The sequence below is a fragment of the Leopardus geoffroyi genome, chromosome B1, assembly GCF_018350155.1.
Source record: "Leopardus geoffroyi isolate Oge1 chromosome B1, O.geoffroyi_Oge1_pat1.0, whole genome shotgun sequence".
NCBI lineage: Eukaryota > Metazoa > Chordata > Mammalia > Carnivora > Felidae > Leopardus > Leopardus geoffroyi.
Window position 1 is genome coordinate 163,772,963 of NC_059327.1, and position 16,724 is coordinate 163,789,686.

General features: G+C 44.9%; 1 non-coding gene across 1 annotated transcript; it reads left to right on the forward strand.

Annotated features, from left to right (window-relative positions):
• Window positions 1-352: 352 nt before the first annotated feature.
• On the forward strand, window positions 353-455 carry LOC123596573. The gene has a single exon (XR_006711746.1). It is a non-coding gene; the product is annotated as a U6 spliceosomal RNA (small nuclear RNA).
• The last annotated feature ends 16,269 nt before the right edge of the window (window positions 456-16,724 follow it).

The following is a 16,724-nucleotide window of genomic DNA, read 5'->3' on the forward strand; positions in this document are numbered from 1 at the left end:
ATGGCTAAAAGACTTCATCAAGGACCCAGGCTCTTTCCATCCTTCAGCTTGGCCAGCATCAGCATGAAGGCTTTGACCTCAGCCTGGCTCCCCACCTGGTGACAAGATGGCCTCCAGATTTCCAGCAGCCATATCCATGCAAGACACGATCCGGAAACAAAAAGATCATGTCTTCCATGCTTCTTTTTAAGTGTAGGGAAATCTCTCCCAGAAGATTCCCAGCAGATTTCATCTCACATCCTGTTGTCCAAGTTGTATCACACGTTCTGGTCTAAAACAGCCATATCATGGTAATGATTAGCTTAGACCAGGGGTCAGAATGTTTTTTACCTAGTTAAAAAAAAAAATCAGTTCGCTTTGGCAGCATATATAGTAAAATTGGAACAATCCAGAGGATACTGGCATGGCCCCTGAGCAAGGATGACACACAATTCTGTGAAGTATTCCACTTTAAAAAAAAAAAAATCAAAAGAAGAATAATATTTCATGACATGTAAAAAGAATATGAAATTCAAATTTGCATGTCCATAAATAAAGTTTTATTGGAACACAGCCACACTGCCATTCATTTACATGTTGTCTATGGCTGTGTGAGCCTAGTCAGAGGTGAAGATGCACAAAGCAGATTGAGAGTTGGCCAGTCTGACCAATTCTGTGGCCTGTAGGTGAGTCAGGAGACATCCAAAGTCATGTGAATCCCCTGACAGTTGATAAACAGGGGTCTGGCATGATGCCATTTGTGGATGGTATTATTATTACTTGGCCAGATTCTGATGCAGCTTTGTTTATGCATCTGGAATATGTAGCAACATTCTGAATTCTCTTTTACTACGTGTATGCTAGTAACCCTCCTTAGGAAAGTACTCAGTAGAGTTGAGATCATTTTTAATGTCCTTCCAAAATTATACATCAGACACTAAGTCAGAGTGACCAGGCTCTGCCCAGTATTACCGAACTGAACAAATCAGGGAAGCTCCCACACTCCATAATTCCCTAAGTCAGCCTTTTTGACACATTGAAAGATGAGGCAGGGAAATGGCCGGTCTCCTGGTAATTATCACCACCTGTTCTCCAAGTGGCTCTCCCCAAATAGAATAGTCTCCCCAGAGGGCAGAGAAGGAGGGAGGGAGGGAGAGAGCCGGACCTATGTATTCAGCAGTTCTGCCCAGTGAGAGTCGCTTCAGGAGACCTCTCTGCAAGGACACAGTCTCTGTTTTGGAAACTGGACTGGAGCTTGGCAAAACTGGGAAAAGGCCAACATTTGTCTTTGAGGCCTCCTGTCTCCGGTTAGTGGTTTCTTCTAAACCATCTTCCCCAACCTTCTACCTTTCTCGGGCTCTTGGAAGTGGCCCAGCGCAATTTTGCCGTCAAGATCTCATTCTTGTAAGCCTGCACAAAATACCTCATCGCGGACATGACTGGGAGCATGCCGACAGCCTCTGTTTAGCCTTCCTGTGCCCAGCTGCGGTCCACTCAAGGGACTCCTCCACGCTATGGCAGTCTGAGCTTTGGAAAACGTCATTGTGAGCCTGTAACCCCCTCCCACCTGGATTCACATCCTTCAAGGATCTTACACTGCCTATGAATAAAGTTCAAGTGCCTTGGATTGATGTAGACCAGTGGTTATTAAGTGTGGCCCCTGATCAGGAGCAGCATCACCTGGGCCTCCATCCCAGCCCTACTGAAATAGGGGTCTGGCCTTGGGGTCTGGAAATCTTTTTGTTAACAAGCTCTCCGGGCAGTTCTGCTGTAATGCCAAGTTTGAGAACCTGCAGACGCAGACTCGTTGCTTACCGTTCACTATGTATCCTGTGTTTTCATCCAGAGATGGCAAAGAGATTCCACCAAGTCTGTCAAGTCTCTCTAGGCTATAGTGGCCACCTGGCATGCTGTTGGAAGATGATGAAGCCTCAGTCTCAGCTTCTCAGGCAGAAGACCTACTCCATGGTTGATGAGTGACGTCTACACGTGTGAGGGGTGGGGTAGGCAGGCACATGTCAGGCACTCCCCAGTTCCCACTCTAGCCACAGACTTTCAACTCCCACATGTCACCAAGGCTTGGTGTGGAACCATTTGGTGGAGATTCCAGCCATTCTGGCAGAAAGATGGGTATTTCAAAAGATGACACCTTAGGGGCACCTGGGGGGCTCAGTTGGTTGAGCACCGGACTCTTGATTTCAGCTCAAAGTTGGGATCTCATGGCAGTGGGATCAAGCCCTACATCGGGCTCTGTGCCAGTGTGCAGCCCGCTTTGGAGTCCGTCTGCCCCTCCCTGCTTGTGCCCTCTCTCTCTCTCTCTCTCTCAAAATAAGCAAATAACTGTTAAAAAAAATAGGGTTAATTTAGTCCTAAAGAATCGATCCCTAACAAGGAATTGGGGGGGACCAAGGTGGAATTTTGAGAGGAGGGGATCTCTGCACGGGAGCTGCGCTATACCTTTTTCTTTGTGTGCTTAGCTGGAACTGATTAGGGGCAGGGAGAAGAGCTTAGCCACAGGGCAGAAAGGAGACACCCCTTGTGAGGCAAGCCAGCCTGTCATCTGTTGCTGGAGATGGATACTGTGGCAAGGCTCCTGCTCGGGATCCCCAAGTCCTAAGGGGGGATTTAAGTGCGATACTTAATTTTTCCTCCACGAGAGAGACGAAGGGCAAGAAGGCCAGACGGGGAGGAGCGAGAGGGGCTGTAGGAGCCAGCACAGCTGGAAGAGATTAAGCCCAGCCCAGAAGGCAGCAGACAGGTAATAGTCTGGAACTGGTAGAGCCCCAGAAAGAAACCTTTGCCCTAGAAGTGTTTGGCAAGCCCTCCCCCTCCTCCACCATCTTGACTCCCCGTCTGCTATGCTGTGGAGGTTTCCACAGTGAAAAATGAAAACTGTCTAGCGAGTTCTTTGGCATTCTGGCAGTGGCGGCCATTTCTGTCCAATTCCCTTATGCAAGGAGCAAGATGCTCCCTCCAGACCTCCCTGAATTAAAAATAACAGAGTTTAGAATTTCCTGTGGACTCTCTTAATTCCCTGAAGTCTTTAAGTTTCTCGCTTGGGACATTTCAGCTGCACTTTCCTTCAGATGACCCTTCAAGGTGTGCTTGGTCCCTTTGCTTTGTCTCCTGACTTCCTCCCTCACCTACCTTTGTCCCCGGTCCAGGCCAAGCAGGGCCACTGTCACGGCAAGGAGGCCCCTCTCTTCCCTCCAGTTTGGGAGTTTTCTTCCCACTGCTGGAAAACTCTGAAGTTCGTCTTTCCTCCTGGACATTATACATCTAACTCATATTTTATTTTTTCAAGGAAATTTACTTACCAAAACCCGAGCCCTATGTCTCTCTTTGTTATGGGGGAAAAGTGCCATGGGACTTCTTTATACTGATCCATACGTGAAATATTGCAACAAATCCTGCAATAATTCCCCTGTTGTAATACGTGAAGGAGGAAAGCCAACAAGAAGGCGTTTGTGTTTCATCTTAGATATTTCACGCATGCAGCTCCAGGAAAAAAGAACAAACTAAAATGCAGAGGCATTTTTAGGAACTCTGTTCAATGCACTGTTTCCCCTGAATTGAGCATGTTTTGCAGGAATGCAATCTGCACACCATTATCCCTAATTTTCTAAGTCCTTGCTAAGTTATATCAGACCTGCCACCCTGGCTGTTAAATGTCAGTTAAGACCTAATTAATTTAACTGCTCTGACAAGTTTAACTTAGTTCCCACAGAGACTGTAATTTGCCTTTTCCCAACTGATAGTGCTACAGGCATATTTTAAAATAACTCTCATTGTTTTAAAAGACTTTAGCCAAGTAGTATATGTTCATCGTAGAAGTCAGAAAATAAAAATCGAAACAAGATTTAAAAACTACATCATTTTGTCGTGATAAACACTATAAATATCTTATAAATCCTTTTCCTTTTTTGGCATCTGTAATGAAAGGTAATATTTCAAAAACTATTAATGAGCATTCCTCTTGCATTTTCATGTTCACGAGTCAAAATAGGATTTTGCAGACAGCCTGAAAGCCAGGTTTGGTTCAGAGAGGGAGGATTTTTTTTTTATTAAGATATAATTGATGCATAATGTTATACTAGTTCCAGGCGTACAACATAATTATTCAATATTTGCATGTATTGGCAAATGACCATCACAGTAAGTCTAGTTAACGTCTGTCACCTCCATAGTTACAAATGTTTTTTTCTCGTGAGGAGAACTCTTAAGAGCTACTCTCTTACCAACTTTCAAATATGCAATACAGTAGTATTAGGTATAGTCACCATGCTGTGCATTATGCCCCCAGGACTTATTTATTTTATCACTGGAATGGGGGAGGGAGAATCTGAAGTCCACATACATGTGCTTATAAATTATGGAGAGAGTCAGGGAGAAAGAGGCTGGACTTGTGGAACTCAGTCTCCCTGCTCCAAGACAGAGGGATATGTCAGGTAGGATGAGAGGAACTCCCAGAATAGAGGACTTTAGCTTAAGTAATACATTCTAGTCACTTAGTGTAAGACCAGATGTGGCCTTCCCTGACTGCGATCAGTTCCTCTCAGCTGCTGTTGGAACACTGCTGCTTTCATCCAGCGGCTCAACTCAACTATAGGGTCATTAGAAGGAAAAAAAGTTCTCTCCTAGAATAATCTAAGGTGAGTTTCCAGGCTGGTGGTCAGCTCTTCATTCAGGGACTCAGAGTAGTTGTCCTGCCACCAAGCCTAGCACGCTGTCATCAACTGTACGTGACTGCCACTGGGGGACTGCCATGTATGTCTAGGTTTCATTTGGTAGGAAGGGAAAAAAGAGGGTAGAGGAGATACACCCCATGTCATAAGACTCTGGCCCAAAAGCGACAGACATCACTTCTACTCATATTTCATTGGCCGGAACTTGGTCACCCGACCGAATCTAACCACAAGGAATGCTGGGAAATTAGTGTAGCAAAGCAGCCATGTTTGCCCAGGTACAATTCTATTATCACGGAACAGAGGGAAGACAGCTTTTGGTTGCTGCTATCGAGTCTTTTCCATACCTTGTATTATATATAGGGCCCTGAAGTTCCTGTGTGCACTTTGAAGGCAACAATTTGAGAGCCATGGTTTACCATCAGGCACCGTGAAGCTGGGTGAAGTGACTTTCACAGCTGAGGCTAAGGCTGAATCACCTACACGCACAGAGGTCTACAGAGTCAGTGAGAGATGAAATGAGGCTAGCCCCAAAAGGCCACACCATTATTCCTGACCAGGCTGAGAGAAACTAGACCATAGTTTATGCCAGAGGCCAACATCAACTGCAAAGCCCAGCCGGATGGGCAGCAACAAGACTGACAAAGAACACCCCAAAATCCAGAGGGGCTGGAGGCCATGTCATAGCTCTGAAGACCCATCACTCCAGTGCCTTAAATCCATAGTAAGCATCCTTCATACTCTGATTGCCATCTGAGGGATAAGAAGTAGATGATGAAGTTCTGAAAAACTGAGTATATAGACCCATAAAGGACTACGTGGACAGACGGCCCACAGAACAGAAGAGCTGATCAAATTGGATGAAATTCATTCAACCCCCATTTCTACGCAGCAGAGTAGAGAGCTTGTGAGAAAATCCAGATCAAGTCGTGAGTTAATAAAGAAACTACTATTTCTTTTCCCGCACATCTGAGTGTGGTCTGAGCGAATAAATTTTACACACCAAAACTTACATATAATGTTGTCTTGGAAACGCCGGAGCTAGGATTGGAAGATGTAAGCTGATGATGTCAGCTGCTTCCCACCCCCACCCCGGAGCTTTGCTGTGCAGACCAAAAATCACTTAGCAGCCACAGAATACTTACCTGGACGTTGGGAGTCCCAGGAGAAGGCACTTGAGCTACATAGAAGTGGAGTGCAGACATAGTGGGTAGACAGGGTGGGGACAGGGTCAGAGTTGACGTTTGATTTGAGGGAGAGACCCCAGGGCATCAGAAGTAAAGAAGGCCCCAGTGCTTGGACTGAGCTCAGCAGCAGGGCCTGGGGGTCAGAGGGAGAAGGGGTCCGGGTGCAGTAGGAGACCAGGTCTGAACTCACTACCATCCAATCTCTCCCAAGCCACAGTGGGTCCCGCAAAGGAGGGGGATGGGCTACGGGGTACACAAAATCCAGGGGAAATGCACTGAATTCCCAATTTCTTCAAAACAGTGAAAAAATCCCCAAAATCTGAGCAAAAAAAAAAAAAAAAAAAGTTTTTTCCAAGTTGGACACATCTAAACTAAGCTGAAGCCCTTTATGGGTTTCCATTTATCCCACTTAGTATAAATATTCTTACATTTCACTGCAGACCTAATAATAACCCCAGACCAGGGGTGTTATGTAATATATAGTGTTTTCACCATGCTGCCTTTCTCAAATCTGAGACATTGTGAATTTGAAACACATCTGGCCAAGAGCTCATTACCAAGGCATTCATAACGTATATTTCAGAATTGTCCTTCCCACCACGCAATGCCCAGTCTTAACTGGGCAAAATCTTCTTTGTTGTTCTGGCACTAGATTTTCTCTAATACTTAAAGCGTTTCATCTGACAAAGATACAACTGACATTTATTTTCTTCGTCTGGTTTTTAATGCTGATTTTATGGATAAATGAAAATTCAGCCAACTTTTTATTTCTAGTTTATGAGGAAGTAGGAAATGCCATAATATTTTCCCCCATTTTTATTTACTTTCTTCCGTGTGTTTTTCTTAGATTGTATGAAGCAGTAATGTAATCGTACAGTGGGTCAATGGCTAGTTATGCAACACTAAATATTTGGGCATGCACTTTGGAACTGTATACTCAGGATAGAGATCATGAGGAAAAGGAGATTAAGACTGAGTGTCCACTATGTAGCACAATGTGTCCTATACCATTTCACATAATCCTTATTGCATTTATCATTTAATCTATTTAATGGAATCCCCATGGAATGATAAAATAGCCATGTTACCATTACCATGTAATGTGATCCTCACGAAAAGTTTGTAAAGTAAAACTTCCCATGTGTACCGTTGAGCAAGATAAAGCTCAGAGAGGTTGAATCATTTGCCCAAGATCGCACAGCCAGTAAGTAACAGAGCCAGGCTTCCCTTCTCAGGAAACAGTTCCATCTAGGACCTGAATGTTCCCAATAAAACCCCTTCCTGCTTACCCACCACAGATACCAGTCCTCTGTTTTACCATAAATCCATTACCCATATCCTTGTCTGTGCTCTTTTTAATGGAAAGAAGTACTCCCCAAAGCACTTCTTCATGCCCTACTCATCGTTTAGAGAATGAGATAGAATGGTCATCCAAGTTCTCAGATAAATCTTGGTTGGTCCCTTCTTCTACTGTCTCTGCACCCCAGACTCAAGAGAAGTGGGAGGCAATGGGGAGTTAGCTTAACCTGTCAGTTTCCCAAACCAGGGTGTGCTGGATACCCCACCTCCTCCTTCTCCACTCAGCCTTGCAGGGTTGTAGACAAAGAGATTTGCCCCCAGACAATTAGACCCTAGAGAGATGTGAGGGGAGGGAGCATACTGACCAAAGAAAAACATCTAAAGATTCCTTTATTTAAAAAAAAAATTTTTTTTTAATGTTTGTTTATTTTTGAGAGACAGAGAACAAGCAGGGGAGGGGCAGAGAGAGAGGGAGACACAGAATCCGATGCAGGCTCCAGGCTCTGAGCTGTCAGCACAGAGCCTGACGCGGGGCTCGAACCCACAAACTGTGAGATCGTGACCTGAGCCAAAGTCGGACGCTCAACTGACTGAGCCACCTAGGTGCCCCAGGGTTCCTTTAAATATACAGTCCTTTTAGTATACAGGGCAATAGAGAAAGTATGTAAGTAATTGTTTTTAAAATCAATATTCTATAAGCATATTTCTATAATAGTCTATAAGCCTATTAAAAATCAATACTCTATAAGCATACTTTAAAATTCCATTTCTGTTTTATTAAATTCTAATTACATTAGTATATTATAATCAACTAAGTGTTGGTAGCTGTATTTTCATACGTCCATAATAAATAGATGCCTGATACTGATGACTGCTTAAGGAAATAGCTCTCCATCAGACATCGTACAATTCTATGCCATATTATGAAGATGACTTTTGTCATTCTCTTCCGTTATCATCATCCCACCTCACTTCTCATATCCTTTTTGCTCAGTGAATTCTTCTGCCAGATGAATTCTTTTCCCCATTCTTTTGCTAAATGGAATCATTTTGTTCAGTGCTTTATAGAAATTGATGAATTTCAAAGACAGAAGAAAATGGGCTTTTTTTATTTGCCTTCCAACAGAGGGTGCAGAATAGACCAAGAGAAATCAAAATCTTTAAAACTACGTGAACACTCATCTGAATGGTAATCCCATGGCAACCTGACCCCATCCGGCTCAACTTGGAGGAAATAATAGGACACAGGCGGAGCAAACTCTAACCTTGCCTCAACGACCAGGCAGGGCAGGGCCTCAAGGAAAGTTCTCCACCCCGCTGGCCTGGAGGCCTGGAGACTAACCTTTTAGAAGGCGAAGACCCCCTCTGAGAAAGAAGGCTGCTCCCTGGCACCCTAAGAACTATAGCTTGAGGCTCTGCAGGCACACTTTCTTGCTCCAGAAGGCAGTGAGAGTCTCTTAGGACAGTGTGCAGCTGCAGGAACTCATAAAGCCAGGGCCATGACTTCATCTCTGGCCTGCGAGCTGACTATTACACAGACCAGGAGCCACCCACTGGTGGTAAATCAGGGGGAACAGGACAGACTGGAAAGGACTGAAGAGTCTGTTTGCATGCATTAAACACTGCACCCTACCAAGAATGGAGTAATTTTGCTGTAAGTTAGCAATATCTTGACTAAGCATGAGGGGGGACTGACGAGTGTGCAGGCACCCTTTAACAGATGCCCAGGATTCCTCATCTGACTTCTAAATGGCTGGCCAAGCTCCATATAATAGGGCGTTTATCCTAGCTTTAAGTTGGTTTTGGTCTTTCCCTAATGTTGACGGGGTGTGTGTGTATGTGTTGAATGGTAACTATTTCAGTAGGGGCATATAATAATCTGTGCTGAGGGCTCGTTCTGCAAATGGTATTGGCTGTGGTGTTGTTGACTTTGAATAGCTAGGCATTTAAAGTCAAGGTCTCCTCATATGGTCACGTGGTTTTCTATAGCTCATGTAAATAGCTTTCCGTATTATTTAGGACAATACATTGAGTTACTCATTTTGGGGCATTATGCTAGGTACATATGTATTTGAATTCTAATTCTTTGTATTGAATCATATTTCATAAACACTAGGGCCATCCGTTATTTAAAGGATACTTTGTGAATCCTTTTGTTTGGTGGGCCTGGGGGAATAAATACATTCCTCAGATGAAAGAAATCTTCTATTATAATAGTAATCGTATTATTCATACAAATCAGAACTCATCAATGTTATATATGAAGTCCTTCAATTTAAAAAAATAACATATTTTTCTTATCACCTATTAAAGATACATTCTTTTTTTTTTTAATTTTTTTTTTCAACGTTTATTTATTTTTGGGACAGAGAGAGGCAGAGCATGAACAGGGGAGGGGCAGAGAGAGAGGGAGACACAGAATCGGAAACAGGCTCCAGGCTCTGAGCCATCAGCCCAGAGCCTGACGCGGGGCTCGAACTCACGGACCGCGAGATCGTGACCTGGCTGAAGTCGGACGCTTAACCGACTGCGCCACCCAGGCGCCCCTAAAGATACATTCTATGTGGTAACATTTTTAAAAAACAAAGGTAGCAGAGGACAGCTCTCAAAGCATCGAGGTAATAAGTAATGGCAATGTTTTCTCATTTGTTTCTCAAAGTATCTTCATGACGTTGTGAAGTCCCTGACACGTCCTGGGCACTACAAGTTGACCATCCTCGCCCTTCTGTAGGTATTTCCGGTTAGCAAGTCATTTAAAACAAAGGTTCCAAACTTAGGTTGCCCACCCCAAGCCAGTTCTGAGTCACCCTGTGGTTAATCTGCTGCCCCACGCCTGACCTTCAGGACTGGTGAGATGTCACCAGGGTTATCTCCTTCCCAAGTCTAGGATTAAATGGGGCTTTTAGAGTAGAAGTTAGAATTCTCCAACACGTCAGACTGCAAATCCTCAGAGGGCAGCTGTGAGGAGAGGGGAAGAGTATTTATCTAAGAAGCATCATAACCAACATGAGAATGAATGTCGGTGGTAGTTAGCAATCTGTGCTGCATACACACTACTCTCACAAGTAAGAAAACTGAGGCCCAGAGAGGTTAGGTGCTTAGTTCCAACGGCCAAAATATTTAAACACCAATTGGAGCCAAAAGGCACGCTTTGCTTTCCACCGATCAACATGTGATGGTTCCACAAGCAGTAACTGAGTACCCTTCATGAACCAAGCACAACAGGTGCCACCGAGAGGTGAACGGAGTCCCAGCTTTTGTTTTTTGTTTTGTTTTGTTTTGTTTTGTTTTGTTTTAATTTTTAACGTTTATTTATTTTTGAGACAGAGAGAGACAGAGCATGAACAGGGGAGGGGCAGAGAGAGAGGGAGACACAGAATCCGAAACAGGCTCCAGGCTCTGAGCTGTCAGCACAGAGCCCGACGAGGGGCTCGAACTCACGGACCATGAGATCATGACCTGAGCCGAAGTTGGACGCTCAACCGACCGAGCCACCCAGGCTCCCCGGAGTCCCAGCTTTTGAAAGGTTTTGCAGTCCGGTGGGGCAGACGGCCGGCGGCCAGGTGATAATAAGCATTGCCATGTCCCACTGTTGCTGCTTCTCTTACGCCGGCCTTCTTCTTTGGTCCAAGTTGAGATTGTTAACTTAGACTTGGACCAACTCCATCTTTCCATCCTATCTGGTTACCAAGGGACCATTACCCCAAAATGTGCCACCTTTTATTTCACAGCAGACAAGAGTGACCATTTGAGAGACATAGCTTTGAGTTGACTTTCTAGTGCTGGTGATGAGTTCATGACAACGTTGATTCTGTCCATCTTTTGACTAAAGAGTCCTTTTATTTATTTATTTAATTTTTAGTGTTTGTTTTTGAGAGAGAGAGAGAGATACACACACAGAGTGTGAGTGCGGGGGGTGGGAACAGAGAGAGACGGGGAGACACAGAATCTGAAGCAGACTCCAGGCTCCGAGCTGTCAGCACACACACCCCAACACGGGGCCTGAACTCATGAACCGCATGATCATGACCTGAGCGGAAGTCGCACGCTTAACCGACTGAGCCACCCGGGCACCGCTACTGAAGATGGCTTTTAAATAGCAGAAACTCCATAAATAATGACACATCAACCCAGCTTGGAACACAATCTGGACTTCCAAATGGGGAAAAAAACCCACAAGATAACAGCAGAGTAAGGAGAATAAAAACTACAAAAAGGGATTGTATCGTCCTCTGCAGCTGTTTAGTTCATTTTGTTTGATCTAATTCCCCAGTTTGGGTGAGGCCAGAGCTGTGCACACATTTAGCCACATTCCTGCTTCGTCGTGGAGCACCACCCTTGTTTTTCTTTCTCCTTTCATCCTTTTAATTTACGTTTTCCTGCTGTATACTTGATTCCCTATAAGCCTCCTTAAATCCTTTCAGGAACAAGGCAAAATAGAAATTAATCAATAGAGCAAAGAATAGTCTACAATCACGGTCATATTTTTCCATCTTCTCCTCTCTATTCACTGTACTGGCTTCCACCTCCTCTGTTCCCTTGTCACGGCTCTGTCAAGAGCCACTGCAGTTTTCCTTATGGCTTTTATTCTTCCTCTCTTTGCCAGCTCAGCCCATGGCTCTGGTCGCCAACTTCTCTTCTTCCAGTGGGTTTTCATACCTGGTTCTCCCCTTATCTCCTCGTCTGCTGGTTTGGGGACCCTCTCCCGGTTTCTCTTTCTAATCCCGTTCACTAATTATGGCATCACTTGGAGATTCGGTTCCTGGCATTCCGTGTCCCTCTATCTCAAGGTATCTCAACTCGTATCTTGTTCCCCCCCCATCTCTTCGTCTGCTGGCTTGGGGACCCTCTCCTGGTTTCTCTTTCTAATCCCGTTCACTAATTATGGCATCACTTGGAGATTCGGTTCCTGGTATTCCGTGTCCCTCTATCTCAAGGAGAGCGCATTTACTGACTTCAAGGTGACTATAAGCACCTTGAGGACAAGGACCATCTATTTTTTTAATACCACAGAAAGCTCTGCACATGCTCAGAGCTCAACACGCATCACTGATTTAACGTGACAACACAGGACTTCTGGCTGTGGAGGTCTGTAGTGTCCCCCTAGAGAGTTTAGAGAAGTATTTTAAGGGAAAAAAAATCAACTATTTATGGAATATATATAATTATATTGTCCAATGAAGTCCGTAGTCTCTTAAACTTATGAAATTAAAATAGTCAAGAATCAGATTGGAATCTTTTATATACAGTGCTAACTTTGGTACATCTTACAGGTGGTGACAAAGAACCTGTGTCTTATTGGTTTTTTTCTTACACATAGTCTCTAAAACATATTCCTTCACCTCTCCCACTGTGCCACATGCTGCTTGCAGCCCTATCGCCTGTCACCTGGATGACAGCAAGGGACCTGCTACATGGTGACCCTGCTGCCTTCTACCCTCTCCGTGTTCTCTGCACAGCAGTCACAGAGACGTTTAAAAGCTGCAATCTGGATGTGTGATTCCCATGCTCCATAACCTTCCATGGCTTCCTATTGCTCTGTGGATATATTCCTATCCTTTTGTGTGGACTGCAAGGCCCTGCGTGACCTCAGCAGCCTTTCTCAGTCCCTGGGACACTCCACACTCCTGGCCCCAGTGCCTTTTCATGTGCTTCCTCTCTGCCTGGGATACTCTGAACCTACCCTGAAGGGCTCAGCGTCATCAGACAGACCCGCCCTGACTCCTCAGATTAGTTCAGAAATCCTGATTATCCATTGTCTCTCCTCACCGTGCTTTTCCTTCATAGGTTTTATGACACCTGACGTGCAACGGCGTTTTGAGCATTCGTTTGCATAACGTCTGCTTTCCCTTGCTGCACGGGAATCTCTCCCGAGGCGGGCGCGGCACCTCTCTCGTTCGCCACTTTATTCAAAGCAACTAACCTGGCGCATAGGAGGGGCTCCATACATGTTTGTCGAGCATAGGAATTCATACAGATTGTGAAAGAATCAGACCCTGCTGTCTGGTATCCCAATCAGACCCTTGAGTTTAGAATGATGTGTAAGGGCATTGCTAGAGCTGGACTAAAGAGGAGGGCTGAGTCCTGGGTGTTGTGGTGAAGGAGTACTTAAAACAGGCTGAAGGAGCTGATTGGAATGTGAGTTTAATGAGGATGCACATGAATGTTGAGGAGAGTAGCCCAGTTGGGGCTTTTTCTCAGTTGGGGAAAACAAAGACCTATCTGATTTTCTCCACCTGCTAAGCCCGCGCATAAATCCCTGGCCCTATTTGTGTCCTTTTTTTTTTTTTTTTTTTTTTTTTTTGCACAGAGTTAGATAAATCTGTGATTATCTTCTAGGGATTCTGCTAGGTTGAGGCCAACACACTAAGCAAGTCACAAGTCATGATTCCTTTTAAAAATAACTACACATCGAATTTCACCTCACCTTTCCTTGGCTTCTCTTTGGAATTTTGACATATTTCTTAGTATTTCAGGATAAATTAAGAGCTTTGGGAAATGAAAGGCAGCATCTCTGGTTTGAGACATCCAAAAATAACCCATATGAAACTGAGCATCCCTACAATTCTCGACCATTCATTTGGAGTCCCAGAGCTAACACCACCGCATCTTTCTTATATTCAGTAATGTCTATTTCATTATTTTTTTTTTTTTGCATACATTAACCATGGCAAAGTACCTATGTGAAGTTTTTAAATCTCAGGGTTATTTATTTCATTAAAAAGATGTAGGCTTTTTAATTCTGAGAGAGTAAATTTTGGGGGAATCTTGCAGGAGCACAGAATTTGCCCAGAGATATGCATCATCATTCACTCAAAAAGGATTTACTGACAACTGCCTACAACAGGCAGGGGCGGGGAGATGGGCATTAAGAGACAGAAAAAAGACTCAAACACAGTCCCTGCTCTCAAAACACTTACAATTTACTCTGGGAGACAAGAAAACTTGACATTTTTATTGTTTAGTGCACTTGGGTGGCTGGGGTAAGCGTCCGACTTCGGCTCAGCTCATGGTCTCTTAGTTCCTGAGTTCAAGCCCCGCACGGAGCCCCGCACAGAGTCCCACATCAGGCTTTGTGCCGACAGTGTGGAGCTTGCTTGGGATTCTCTCTCTCCCTCTCTCTCTGCCCCTCCCCTACTTGCACTCCCTCCCTCTATATATCAAAATAATAAAAACAAATAAACAAACAAAAAACTACAGTTCAAAGAAGAAAGTTTTAAGTGTTGTTATAGAGACCTGTATGCAATTCTATGTACCCTACATGTTTTACGTGTTTTTTACGTATGTTTAGATAAGGGAAGGCTTCCTCCGAGATAGTGCTCGCTGTCTTGAAAGATCCTGAAAGAAGGTAAGATTTGAAACTGGCCATAAAAGATGGCAGGTTTTCTTTTCTTTTGCTTATTAATTTATTTTATTTATCATACATAAATGTATGTAGATAGTATTGATGAGTGAAAAGGATCAAATGAAAACCTAATATCACTACGTAGAGACACTCACTATTAGCATCCTTTTATCTGCGCCTATTTATGTGCCTATTATGTTGTTTTACGAAACTGGAATCACACGCTATACAACACTCGTAACCTGCTTTCCCACCCAACAGTTTATCACAAACCTCTCCCTGTGTCTGCTTGTCAGTGAACGCTTGAACACTTGGGCCCATTTTTTTTTTTTTTAAGTTTATTTATTTTGAGAGAAAGAGAGAGCACGAGCAGGGGAAGGGCAGAAAGAGAGAGAGAGAGAGAAAGAGAGATCATGAGCAGGGGAGGGGCAGAGAGAGAGAGAAAGAATCCCAAGCAGGCTCTGCCTTGTTAGCACAGAGCCCGACTTGGGGCTCAAACTCGCCAACCGAGAGATCATGACCTGAGCCAAAACCAAGAGCCGGGCACACTTGCCCAGTGCGACGTGGGCACATGGGCACATTTTTACTGAATAGGGACAGGGAGGGAAATACCTAAATCTGAGCTGCAGGATCTTTGAGCACAAAGGTCTAGGAGAAAGCGCGGGCGACGCAGGCGAAGCCACGCTCTCGGTGACAGCCAGGGAGCTCCTACTGAGGACTCAGTCCCAACGTGACCATATCTTCCTTGACATCAGCCAATGCTGGCTGCTCTTCAGAAACACACCAAAGCATGCCATCTCACCATCTGATTAATGCCCTGATCTACACAACCAGCCTGAGTGCCACTGAGGTATTCGGGGAAACACAAGGTCATTAAGAAAAACTTTCTCTACTTGGTGAAGCAGCACTGTGGTCACCGTGGGGAGCGTCCTTGCCTTCTGACTCAGTGCCAACTGGAGCAAACGTGGCATGTGGGCGGGTATATTTTTACTGGGGAAAGAGCTGCCAACTGGATGGAAAAAGCCTGCAATTTTCGGAATGTTTATAATCTAGATGGGCGGGCGTGCTCAGGGTGCGGCCCGGTGAGAAGCTTAACGTTCCGTTTGAAAACGGACTCACCAAGGGTAAAGGTGCCCAGACTGGTGGTTGTTTTTCTCTGAAACGGAATACGTGTTCAAGGGCCCAGCATGAATGTGAGGCTGATTCAGAGTGTCTGAGGCTGAGTCAGAGTGTTTGTCGCCGTGACAGTGTCTCAGAGAAGAAACGTCGGTGGGCCAAAGTGCGTGACAATAACGCGATGAATTTTTGGACCTGCTCATGTCCCACAAATGGAGACTATTAGTATCTTGAAAATAAGTGGCCTGTGTCCAGGTTGGAGGTGGCAACAACCTGCCCATGGTTTTATTTTTTTTTTTTTAATTTTTTTTTTCAACGTTTATTTATTTTTGGGACAGAGAGAGACAGAGCATGAACGGGGGAGGGGCAGAGAGAGAGGGAGACACAGAATCGGAAACAGGCTCCAGGCTCTGAGCCATCAGCCCAGAGCCCGACGCGGGGCTCGAACTCACGGACCGCGAGATCGTGACCTGGCTGAAGTCGGACGCTTAACCGACTGCGCCACCCAGGCGCCCCTGGTTTTATTATTCATCCTGCTTATTCTATGTGCCAGCAACACAGCAAAATCCCTCTAATGACAAAGAAGGGGCTTTCAAATCTGCCTTATTCATGGGAACAGAGAACATGGTCCCTGGCCAAGCTTGGTCCGGTTACCCGAAGACCACGGCACAAAGAATCAAGACTGGACTGAACCAAACAGTGGGCGGTGTTTTCGTAGAGGATGTGCACCGTGACTCCATCCTGAGAGTTTATGAGGTCAGGGCTAGATGTTCCCACAATGAAAGAGCCCTTGGGGAGATCCCTTTGACTGATAAAGTACAGACTTCACGGGCAAAGCTAATCAAGGCTACCAGCTCCTGCCCATCCATTTAACTGCCCCCCAGAGAGAGGAGGGCTTACCTCAAGACCCTCCTAAGAGTCTGTCCAGTAGTTGCTCCTATGCATGTGTTCTCTGCCTCGTGCTCCCAGAATGTGCCAGAATGCACCCATTCTGCCTCACCCGCAAGGAGTCAATACTGCTCATTGTTTCTCCAAGAGAAGTGTTCGTTCCTTTTCTTTGTTCCCTCCAACCTGCCTCCCACCTTGCTTCCAATTGTGCGCCTCAGGCCCACT